At 33.5% G+C, this 11,620-nt stretch overlaps 1 long non-coding RNA gene across 1 annotated transcript; it reads left to right on the top strand.

Moving 5' to 3' along the window:
* The first annotated feature begins 5,146 nt into the window (after positions 1–5,146).
* LOC140175868 (uncharacterized) lies at positions 5,147–9,111 on the top strand. Its single transcript, XR_011866752.1, has 5 exons — positions 5,147–5,993; positions 6,071–6,198; positions 6,307–6,422; positions 7,990–8,286; positions 8,440–9,111. It is a non-coding gene; the product is annotated as an uncharacterized lncRNA (long non-coding RNA).
* Positions 9,112–11,620: the final 2,509 nt, after the last annotated feature.

Below are 11,620 nucleotides of genomic sequence, written 5' to 3'. Positions count from 1 at the left end.
AAAATTTTTCAACCAAGTCGTTATCCAAAAAGAAGGGGTACATGGTTTCCGACGAACAGACCTTTCAAACATTGCCTTAAAATCTTTGAATGAAGATTTATACAACAAAAACAAAGAATGATTGGGATAACTACTAAAATTGATCCAGACGCCCTTCCGCACACCTTTAGACTGAAACAAAGAAACGAAAATGTTCAAGGAAAGGGAAAACTCAAGAAACTTTGTTAAACATTCATAGGCTCGAAGAAAATCCCATGAATTTGGATGTAGTTATGAAGGGGCACATTTTAGTTGGGTTAACACAGTACATTCAAAATCGAAGAAAGGAAACCTCAAATTTAACTCTGTTAAATAAGGAGTATACAGATAAAAATAATCCCAGTCCTCCTCGATTTGCAAACTCTTTCTTCACCACTACAAGAAAGAAATTCAACACCAATTTCTGCGCCACTCTTCACCCAGTTCCCAGCATTGAGCCCAGACAAAGACTCTATATTATTGAAAACCGACACATGACACTTCACATCAACATGAATCCACTCATAAATATCATCATTTACCTCCATAACCTTATCCCTAGCCATTACTAGAAAGCAAGAAAAGAGGAAAGAATGAAACACTTAAATGAACTAGACACAGTAGATAACTAGTGTCCCTTTCTAAAAGTATGACCAAATAGGTAATAAAAAGACAAAATGAACTTTTCACACAATCCCTCCACGTTTTGATGGTGTTTGATTAAAAAAATGTTCACTTGCCACTTAAATGTGTGGTCATGATTTTCTTGAAAAAAATGTGTAGCAGAATTAAGTACATTTTCACACTTTTTGCATTCTAAAAGTGAAAACTCAAGCTTTCCCTGCCAACTAAAATGACATGCATTGAGCTTAGGGGCTCATAGGATAGCATCACTCCAAAATATATCATCATTCCGAGGTATAACATCATAATGATATCTTCGTTCAAAAGCTCAACTTGCTAAGATGAAAGTATGATTTAGCAAGTCAAGCTTGGGGGTTGTGATCCTTACCCCTCATACCTTGGAGGAAAACACTTATACCTGGGAGACACATTCTAATATTTTAAACAAGGTTTGACCAAATAAAAGGCTTCCACTTCTGTAGAACTCGCACTAAATCTCAGAGAAAAGATGAGAAGTTGGTTATATTAAACAACCTTAAATACGAGCATAAGCGAGGCTAATCGCCATCAGATAAAAATCATAAGATTCCTAGTTTATTCGTTTTACTTTTGAAAGATATTTTATTAACTTGAGCGTCGGAGTCACTTTTGCAGGTTTCACATCCAAATATGAGTTCTGAGGAAATTCCACTATAGCTATTGGGGAGATGAAGAAGAGATCGCCGAACAGTAGCAACGAGCTATACCTCGGAGTGCATATCCTCGATGGAACAACACCTTTAATGGGCATTATTGTAACATCTCTTATTTTTTAAAAATCTAAATATGAATAAATTATAGTTTATTTTATTAAATTTAAATTATATATTTGTAAAAATTATTTTATTAAAAATTAATTACATTAATTTTATGATTATTGAAGTTTAAATTAATTATGATTTACTCTATTAGTTTGAACTATTTATTAAAAACTATTTTAATAGGCAAAATTAAATTGATTTTTATAATTATTATTATCATTTGAATTTAGATCAATTAAGATTATTATATAATGTTGTTATAATAAGATATTTTACATAATTAATTTTATGATAACTAGAGTTTAACTTAATTAAAAAATTTTATATAATTTTTATTATTATGAGATGTTTTGAGTAAAGATAAATTATTATTATTATTATTATTATTATTATTATTATTATTATTATTATTATTATATTGATATTTTATTTTTACTCTTTTAATTAAAATAATGATTCATTTAATAATATTATTATCGAGTTCAAAATTTGTCGGTATGAATAAAAATCGATACTCTTCGATGAACTTACTCTGCAAATGCTTCATCATATATCTTTTATTCTTAAAATTATTATTATAATAATATCATTTATATTAGTAACTCATATATATTTATCTCCATATATATTACTACTTGTGTTTTAATATATCTAGCTTTCATAGTCATCCATTTAAGATACTTATAATTTGAATTGCTGACTCAATAGCTTTATATCATGACACCTAACCCTCATGTGTCACTTATTAAACACTTTAATAATCACCATTAGTCATCATTCAGCCATGTAACGTTTTATTTTGGTGAGAAAAGAGAAAAAAGAACAGAGAGAGAGAAACTGTGAAACTTTCGAATCTTTCGCATTCAATTTTTTGAAATCGATAACTCTAATTGAAAATCTAATCCGATTAAAGTATTCGTATCTTCCTCCTTTTCACATTGAAGTCACTTTTATTCGGGAGAATTTGACAGTGACGCTGTTGTCCATCAATGCATGTTCGTCCAAGTCAGGCCAGAGGTTGAGTAGCCGATTTTTGACGTTTTCTTTTTCAACTATTCGGTCAGAAACCTTCCCTGGAGCTTCGGTTTGGTTATTTCCATACGGAGATAGAATTTAATAATTTTGTAATAATTAAATGTGTTCTTGATGAGTGATTTTTGATTGGATCTTTGTGACTTGAAATTGAATGATTTTTGTTTGAATTTTGGTGAAATATTGTTGATTTAGTATTTTATGTTTTGGTTTTGATGAGGCTGCCAAACTGATCTATTGTGGCCTAATTTGAGGGCTGTTGTTAAACTTGAATATTGAGAAAATTGATGAGATTTGGTAGTTGGAAGATTAAAATTAAAAGTTATGAAAAATCGGTAACTGAAAAAGCTCGAAAACAGATTTAAAATCAAGTATATATTTTGAAAGATCACAAGAGAAGATTTCGATTTTGAAAAGAGTATTTGTCACCAATACAAATATTATTTTTGAATATGAGAATGTAATTTGATAAAAGATCGGGGTTAAAATAGTAATTATATAAGTTTTGGGAGCATTTTTAATAAAAAGTAAAAGTTATTGAGTAAACCGGATATTTTATAAGAGTCCATGGTTATTTCTAGAAATATGAAATTAAATTAGACAATTTTATAAATATGAAGTTAAATTAGTAATTTTATAAAATATTGGGTTAAAAATAACAAGCTTGAGATTTAAAACGAAATTTCTAAAAATTAAGAATAAAACCTTACACACTAGTTTTTGATATTAAAATAAAAATATTAAATATTACTAATCTTTAAGTAATATTATTTGTATTAATTTAACTAGTATATTTTTATTAGTATATTTCTATTAAAGTTATTATTTTTATCAAATAAGAAAGAAAGATAAAATAATAAGATTTTCTAAAAGCGTTTGAAATACAGAGTTAGATTGAGAATCTTATAATTCCCCATTCATAAAATATTTAGGAAAAGGCGAGAAAAGAGTATGAAGATAATTTGAAATATTGAAAATAAAAAATTAAAAAGAATAAAGAAAAGAAAAAGATTAAAAGAATTTCTGTCACAGGATAGTAGAGAGTGAAAACTAAAAGAATCTAACAAATTTCTGTCACAAGAGAGCATAGATAAAAACAATAGACACTTTTTTAAAAAAACTAGCCAGAAGAGTGAAAATGTTCTTAATGTTGTTACATCAACACCAACGTCTTCAATACTTGAGGCATAAAACATGAATACTTTAGCTCCTCAACAAGATAGTTCAAAGTTAAAGCGCTTACGACTTAATCCTGAACAAATGAAAGTATGTCATTTGTTAAGAGATCCAAGAATTCGACCAATGGTTTGAAAGTTTCATCCAAGTAAAAGAGATGAAATTCATCAAGCTTATCTTAAAGCTGGACCAAATCAGCCAATACTTGATAATTCTCGAGCGATATAAGTCATCGTTGTCATTTTCAAGCTTCTTGGTTTGAGTTATACCCTTCATGGTTAGAGTATTCTATTAAAGATGATACTGTATATTGTTTACCATGCTACCTATTTGCTATAGAATCTTCAATTAACACAGGATCAAATGTTTTCATTGAAAACGACTTCAGGAACTGGAAGAAGGTAATTAGTGGAAAACATTATCCTCTTTTGAATCATATTGGCAAAGGCATCAATTCGTTCCATCACAGGGCAACGAAATCACGTGATGATTTGATAAAGCAATTACAACATGTTGATATACTTATGAAATGACAAACATTAGAGGAAATTGAGAATAATCGACATAGACTTAGAGCATCTATTGATTGTATTAGATGGTTGACTTTGACTTGGAGCATCTATTGATTGTATTAGATGGTTGACTTTTCAAGGTTGCGCTTATAGAGGCCATGATGAAAGCTCGAATTCAGATAAAAGAGGTAACTTTATTGAATTGTTAAAAAATTTGGGTTCTTACAATAATAGTATTCAGAAGCTTGTTTTGGAAAATGCTCCTAGATTTGCTAAATATACTTCAAGTGATGTTCAGAAAGAAATTCTACATGTTCTTGCTACAATAGTGAGAAACTCAATTAGAATTTAGAAAGGATATTAGAGATGCCAAATTTTGTATCATCATTGATGAAGCTCGTGATGAATCTAAAAAAGAGCAAATGTCTATTGTTTTGAGACTTGTTGATGTGGATGGTTTTGTTCGTGAATGCTTCTTTGATCTTGTATGTAAGACCCAGAGCTTTTGAAAAAGGGTTATCATGAACTAATTTCAATTCAGTATTTCTGTAGCTTTAATTTCAGAAATTTCTTTATTAAAGAAAATTAGAGCAAGTTTTGATTAATTGAATTTGAAATAAATTAGGATTTATTATCCAATTTTACAATTATTGAATTATTTTCTATATTTGAATTATTAATTTGGCAGTTGTGAAATAATAAAAGATTTTATATGATTTGGATTAAATAAGTAATATTTTAAATATTAATCTGCTATTTTGAAAAATGAAGAAATTAAGTATATTTTTTTAATTATTTGATTTGGACATTTTATTAAAAATAATTTATAAAATTGATGAGCAGATAATATTTTCTATATACAATTAGTGTTGAATTTAATTTGGTTTCAATCATTGTATCATTCCCAATTCTATGTGAAATTACCAAATCACCCCTAACCCTAATTTTGAAAATAATGAAACCCTAACCTAGCAACCTGTTACCGGACCCGGTTCCCTTTTCCCCCACACCCAACTGTAGCCGAAATTCCCTTTCCCCCCAAAGCAGCAGTGCACACGGTTTCATTTTTCCTTTTCCATGAAAGGAATGAAACAGAAGCATGAAAGGGAGAAAAGGGAGGAAGCAGCTCGCCGAACCTGCCACGTCTTGCCGTCAGTTACCGCCGTCACCCACATTTTTCCCTTCATAACCTCACCCTCAGATTTCATCAACCCACACACACCGAACAAACACACACCCATGGTGGAGAAGAGACTGGGCAGAGAGAGGGAGAGCGCATGCGAGGAGCGCGACCCGCTGTGCCGCCATGTGCCATCGCCATCGTCGAGCTCCCAGGGCAACCACGAGCGAGTTTCAAAGGAAAGAGAAGCTCGAGGAGAGAGGGGGATTGGCGGAGGGAAGGTTCTGTTCGTGCAGCCGTACCTCCCTGCCTCAGATCCGTTATCGTCTCCACTGCCTTTTTTCGCCGCTGCCAGGCCGTGAACGCCGTTTCGGTGGTTGCGGTCGCCGCTCCTGGGTCCCTGTGGTCCAAGCCACCATTTATGAAGCTTCGTTTTTTCTTCTCTGGTATGCCAAGGGAGGAGCTCATGGGTGGAAGAAGGCCGATTGAGGGAGAGAACACTATTGAGTGGGGGTAAATGCCTCTGCCGTGCTTCTCGGTCACTGGTGGTGGAGCCGCGTCGTCGTCACCCCGGGCCGCCATTCTTACCGTCGCTGATGAAACTCGCCGAAAGATGCTCGGATATTACCGCCACTCTATTTGATCCTACTGGAAGCTGTGCCGTTGCGGCTGTGGTTGTTGAAAACTGCCGTCCAAAACCCTGTCTTCTTGGTAAGCGTTTTGTTTTCGAAACCCCCTTAGAGTTAGTGCTCTGTTATAATTCGTTGGAAATTCTATTGGTTACACAGGGTTGAGTTCCGGTATTTGCGCGTTGAAATTTAGGGTTGTTGTTGAGCCACCGGAGCTTTTGGCTACTACCAGAGCTGTTGCCGGGTCGGTTCGGAATTGCAGCTGCCTCATTGTGTTACTTCAATAAGTAATTATATTTCGAAAAGTTTCGCATTAGTATTCTGTTGTGTTTAGTTAATGAATCTGAGCTTTGGTAATGTGAGTTTGAGTCCTGATTATTACGTGTTGCGAGTAGAGTTATTGTGGTTGCTGAGAAAATGTTTTGGAGCTGAGGTTGCGGCTGCCGCAATTTCGGGCTAAGAGGAAACAAGTTATGATGAGTTTTAGAGTTTTCGGGTTTCGACATTTGAGGTAGGAGTGCTTTCCGAAAACTATATTTTATATATTGGAATTATTACATATGGATACTGATGTGAGACAATGTGTATTTTGTGATTGTATCAGCCGTATGTATTTGTTTGATTGTCTCGAATGATTATGAATATTATTTGGTTGGATTGTTGTGCGGTTTTGTGAAACGGAATGTTTTCAAGTTGATTCTTTTAAAGATTTGAGATCGAGTTTAATCCGTTGAGAATTGATTTGAATTGAGTTAATTTTCTTGATAATGTGAAACATCGAATGCACTTTTGGATTCAGCTTAATTGACTTGGTTTTGACAAATGATTTGTTGCTGAACCATTTCTTTAAAGCTTTGGAAATGAGTTAAATCAGTTGATAATGATTTGATTTTGAAATGGTTTTCTTGGGATATGCAAATGAGGTGACTGTTGGATTTAGCTTGATTTTGAATTGATTTGGATTTTGGACTGTTGAAAGGATTGAGGAACGGTTTAGTTGGGACCCAAACCGGGTGGCAAAGTCCAAGTTTTAGAGGAGGTGCTGCTGAAATTTCTATAAAAATCCTAGACCTGTTTGAAAATCTATTTAAAAAGGTTTGGATTTGAGAAATTGTATAATTTGAATTATTAAGAGAATATTTATGTTTTCGAACTTAATTTATTTAAGTGAACTTTATGCATTGAGTTCGACTTATTTAGAAATGAACTATTTTTATCATTTGAATCACTAAAGTAAAGAATGATTCTCTAATATTGATTTAAATATAAAAAGGAGCTTTTAGTAATTTTAAAGGAAACTATACTTTTGACTGAATAATTAAGTTTGAGGCATTTTGGAAGAGGTTAAAAAAATGGGTTTCAAGAAGAAATATGAAAGTGGTTTGATTCAAATGAACTGGTTCCGTTTCAAGTGAATTGATTTTTGGACTGGGTTGGAACTTGTGATTTTGTATGATTCGGTTTCATAATAAATTCAGTTTTATTTACTTGAACCGAGAATCTAGGATTTTAAGAGTTTCAATGAATTTGAAGGAGTTGATATAGGTTGACATTCCCTAAAGACTTGGGACTCTGCCGAGTAACTTTTGTTATAAAATCCCGTTGTTGGATGGGTGATTTTGAATATTTTAAAATAAATCCTAAACTTGCCATGGTTTTGGAAGTTTTGGAAAGAGAATGCCGAGGGTGGCTTTGTTTTAAAAAGGGAACTTACTTTGAGTAAAAGTGGCTTATGAGTCTGAGATGATTTGAGAAATGAGATCTGTAAAGCCAAGGCTGAAAAGAGTTGAAATTTGATTTCAAAGTGAAATGAATTGAGAAAAAGTGATTTATGGCTTAAATGCTGATTTTATGAATTTGATGATGTTGAGTGGTGGAAGTGCTATTTTGTTATGAGCCGGAATGGCTGTGTATGATAATGAATCATGGCTGATTGTGGAATATGTTATGAGTCGGATGACTAACTATGAATTATGAATTTAAGCCGAAAGGCTAATATGAATGTTGATTTATGGCTGAGAATGAATGTATATATGCTGAATTATTGATAATTGTGATTTGCACTTCCACTATCGGAGACACGAGTTTCCCTGGAAGAAAGCAGTGGCTAGCCACCACGTGTTCCAGGTGGAGACTCGAGACTCTGCTGACCCTATGTCGTAAGTGTGGGGCACTGTGAAAGTCCCAGATGAGCTCGCTCCCGTGAATATACACCAGAGAGGGTATTGGATATGTATTATGATTATGATCACGATGATGATCGAGAATAACTCGAGTTGGTAATGCGCGACAGAGGGACAGTCCAATGGTTAGCTACCAAGACTTGTCGAGCTGGCTTTATAACCGACAGATGATATCATCAGCCACTAGGACAGGTGATGAGCGGATAATTTATACGCTTTTTGGCATTGTTTTCATATAGTTTTTAGTAAGTTTGAGCTACTTTTAGGGATGTTTTCATTAGTTTTTATGTTAAATTCACATTTCTGGACTTTACTATGAGTTTGTGTGTTTTTCTGTGATTTCAGGTAAATTCTGACTGAAATTGAGGGATTTGAGCAAAACTCTGAAGAAGGCTGACAAAAGGACTGCTGATGCTGTTGGATTCTGACCTCCCTGCACTCGAAATGGATTTTCTTGAGCTACAGAACTCCAATTGGCGCGCTCTCAACGGCGTTGGAAAGTAGACATCCAGGGCTTTCCAACAATATATAATAGTCCATACTTTATTCGAAGAATGACGACGTAACTTGGCGTTAAACGCCAAGTACAAGCTGCTGTCTGGAGTTAAACGCCAGAAAAACGTCATGATCCGGAGTTGAACGCCCAAAACACGTCATAACCTGGAGTTTGACGCCAAGAAATGCCTTAGCTCGTGGAATGATCAAGCTCAGCCCAAGCATACACCAAGTGGGCCCCGGAAGTGGATTTATACATCAATTACTTACTCATGTAAACCCTAGTAGCTAGTCTAGTATATATAGGATATTTATCTATTGTATTAGACATCTTTGATCTCAGTTTTGTTTTATTCTTCATCTTAGGGGATCATTGATCACGTTAGAGAGGGCTGGCCATTCGGCCATGCCTGAACCTCTTTTCACTTATGTATTTTCAACGGTGGAGTTTCTGCACACCATAGATTAAGGGTGTGGAGCTCTGCTGTACCTCAAGTATTAATGAAGTTCTATTTTCTTTTATTCAAATCTCTCTTATTCTTATTCCAAGATATTCATTCGTACCCAAGAACATGATGAATATAATGAGTCAAATTACCCTCATTATTATTCTCACTTATGAATGTATGTGATTGACAACCACTTCCGTTCTACATGCAGCAGAGCTTGAATGCATATCTCTTAGATTCCCCAACAGAATCTTCGTGGTATAAGCTAGATAGATGGCGGCATTTATGAGGATCCGGAAAGTCTCACCTTGTCTGTGGTATTCCGAGTAGGATCCTGGGAATCCGGAAAGTCTCACCTTGTCTGTGGTATTCCGAGTAGGATTCCGGTAATGAATGACTGTGACGTGCTTCAAACTTTAACCTGCTGGGCGTTAGTGACAGACGCAAAAGAGGGATTCTATTCCAGTAGGAGCGGGAACCAACCGGTGATTAGCCGTACTGTGACAGAGTGCGTGCATTAGTTTTCACTGCGAGGATGGGATGTAGCCATTAGCCATGGGTGATGCCTCCAGACTGGTTAGCTGTGCGAGTGACAGCCGCACAGGGTATTTCCCCGAGAGGAAGAAAGTAGCCACAGTTGATGGTGAACCCCTATACAGAGCTTGCCATGGAAAGGAGTAAGAAGGATTGAGTAGAAGCAATAGGAGAGCAGGCGTCCGAGAGCTCTACAGCATCTCCATCCGCTTATCTGAAATTCCCACCAATGAATCTGCATAAGTGTTCTATCCCTTTTATTGTTTATTTCCTTAACTTGCAATTTTCGAAAACCCATAAAACAATTTTAATCTGCCTGACTGAGATTTGCAAGGTGACCATAGCTTGCTTCATACCAACAATCTCTGTGGATTCGACCCTTACTCACGTAAGGTTTATTACTTGGACGACCCAGTACACTTGCTGGTTAGTTGAACGGAGTTGTGAAAATAAACAATGTCATCAGAGTATACAAAGAAAAGAATGAATCACAATTTCGTCCACCAAGTTTTTGGCGCCGTTGCCGGGGATTGTTCGAGTATGAACAACTGACGGTTCATCTTGTTGCTCAGATTAGGTAATTTTCTTTTCAAAATCTTTTTCAAAATTTTTCTTTTATTTTTTGTTTTTCCAAAATTTATTTTTTCGAAAAAAATAATAAAAATTCAAAAAAAAATTAGAAAATCATAAAAATAAAAAATATTTTGTGTTTCTTGTTTGAGTCTTGTGTTAAATTTTAAGTTTGGTGTCAATTGCATGCTTTCAAAATTTTTCTTGCATTTTTCGAAAATCTCATGCATTCATAGTGTTCTTCATGATCTTCAAGTTGTTCTTGACAAGTCTTCTTGTCTGATCTTGATGATTTCTTGTTTTGTGTCTTTTGTTGTTTTTCATGTGCATTTTTGCATTCATATTTTTCATGCATTAAAGATTTCTAAGTTTGGTGTATTGCATGTTTTCTTTGCATCAAAAATTTTTCAAAATTATGTTCTTGATGTTCATCATGATCTTCATAGTGTTCTTGGTGTTCATCTTGACATTCATAGCATTCTTGCATGCATCTTGTGTCTTGATCCAAAATTTTCATGTTTTGGGTCATTTTTGTGTTTTTCTTTAAAAATTTAAAAATCAAAAATATATTTTCCTTATTTCCCTCCAAATTTTCGAAATTTTGGGTTGACTTGGTCAAAATTTTTTTTAAAATTAGTTGTTTCTTACAAGTCAAGTCAAAATTTCAATTTTAAAAATCTTATCTTTTTAAAATCTTTTTCAAAAATCATATCTTTTTCATTTTTTTTTCTATTTTTCGAAAATGTCAAAAATCTTTTTCAAAATATTTTCAAAATCTTTTTCTTATCTTTTATATCTAATTTTCGAAAATTAACTAACAAGTAATGTGATTGGTTCAAAAATTTGAAGTTTGTTACTTTCTTGTTAAGAAAGGTTCAATCTTTAAGTTCTAGAATCTTATCTTGTAGTTTCTTGTTAGTTAAGTAATTTTAAAAATTAAATCTTTTTCAAATATCTTTTTCAAATTTATCTTTTTATCTTTTATCTTATCTTTTTCAAAAGTTTTATCTTTTTCAAAATTTGATTTCAAAATATCTTATCTTTTTCTTATCTTCTTATCTTTTTCAAAATGTGATTTCAAATCTTTTTCAATCAACTAACTAACTTTTTGTTTGTTTCTTATCTTTTTCAAAACCACCTAACTACTTTTCCCTCTCTAATTTTTGAAAATTCTCCCTCTCTTTTTCAAAAAATTCTTTTTGTTTCATGTTTTAATTTTAATTATATTTTATCTTTAATTTTCGAAAATACTAACCCCTTTTTCAAAATTTATTTTCGAAAATTTCTCTTCTCCTCTCTTATTCTAATTAATTAATTAATTACTAACACTTCTCTTCACCTCTCTTCATCCAAAAATCCGAATCCATCCTTCTTCTTTCTTCTACCCTCTTTCTTCTTCTACTAACATAAGGGAATCTCTATACTGTGACATAGAGGATTCCTTTTTCTTTTCTTGTTTTCTTCTCTTTCATATGAGC

This window comes from Arachis hypogaea, chromosome 10 (genome assembly GCF_003086295.3).
Source record: "Arachis hypogaea cultivar Tifrunner chromosome 10, arahy.Tifrunner.gnm2.J5K5, whole genome shotgun sequence".
Taxonomy (NCBI): domain Eukaryota; kingdom Viridiplantae; phylum Streptophyta; class Magnoliopsida; order Fabales; family Fabaceae; genus Arachis; species Arachis hypogaea.
The sequence above is the reverse complement of the archived record's forward strand: the minus strand, read 5'-3'. Positions and strand labels throughout refer to the sequence as shown.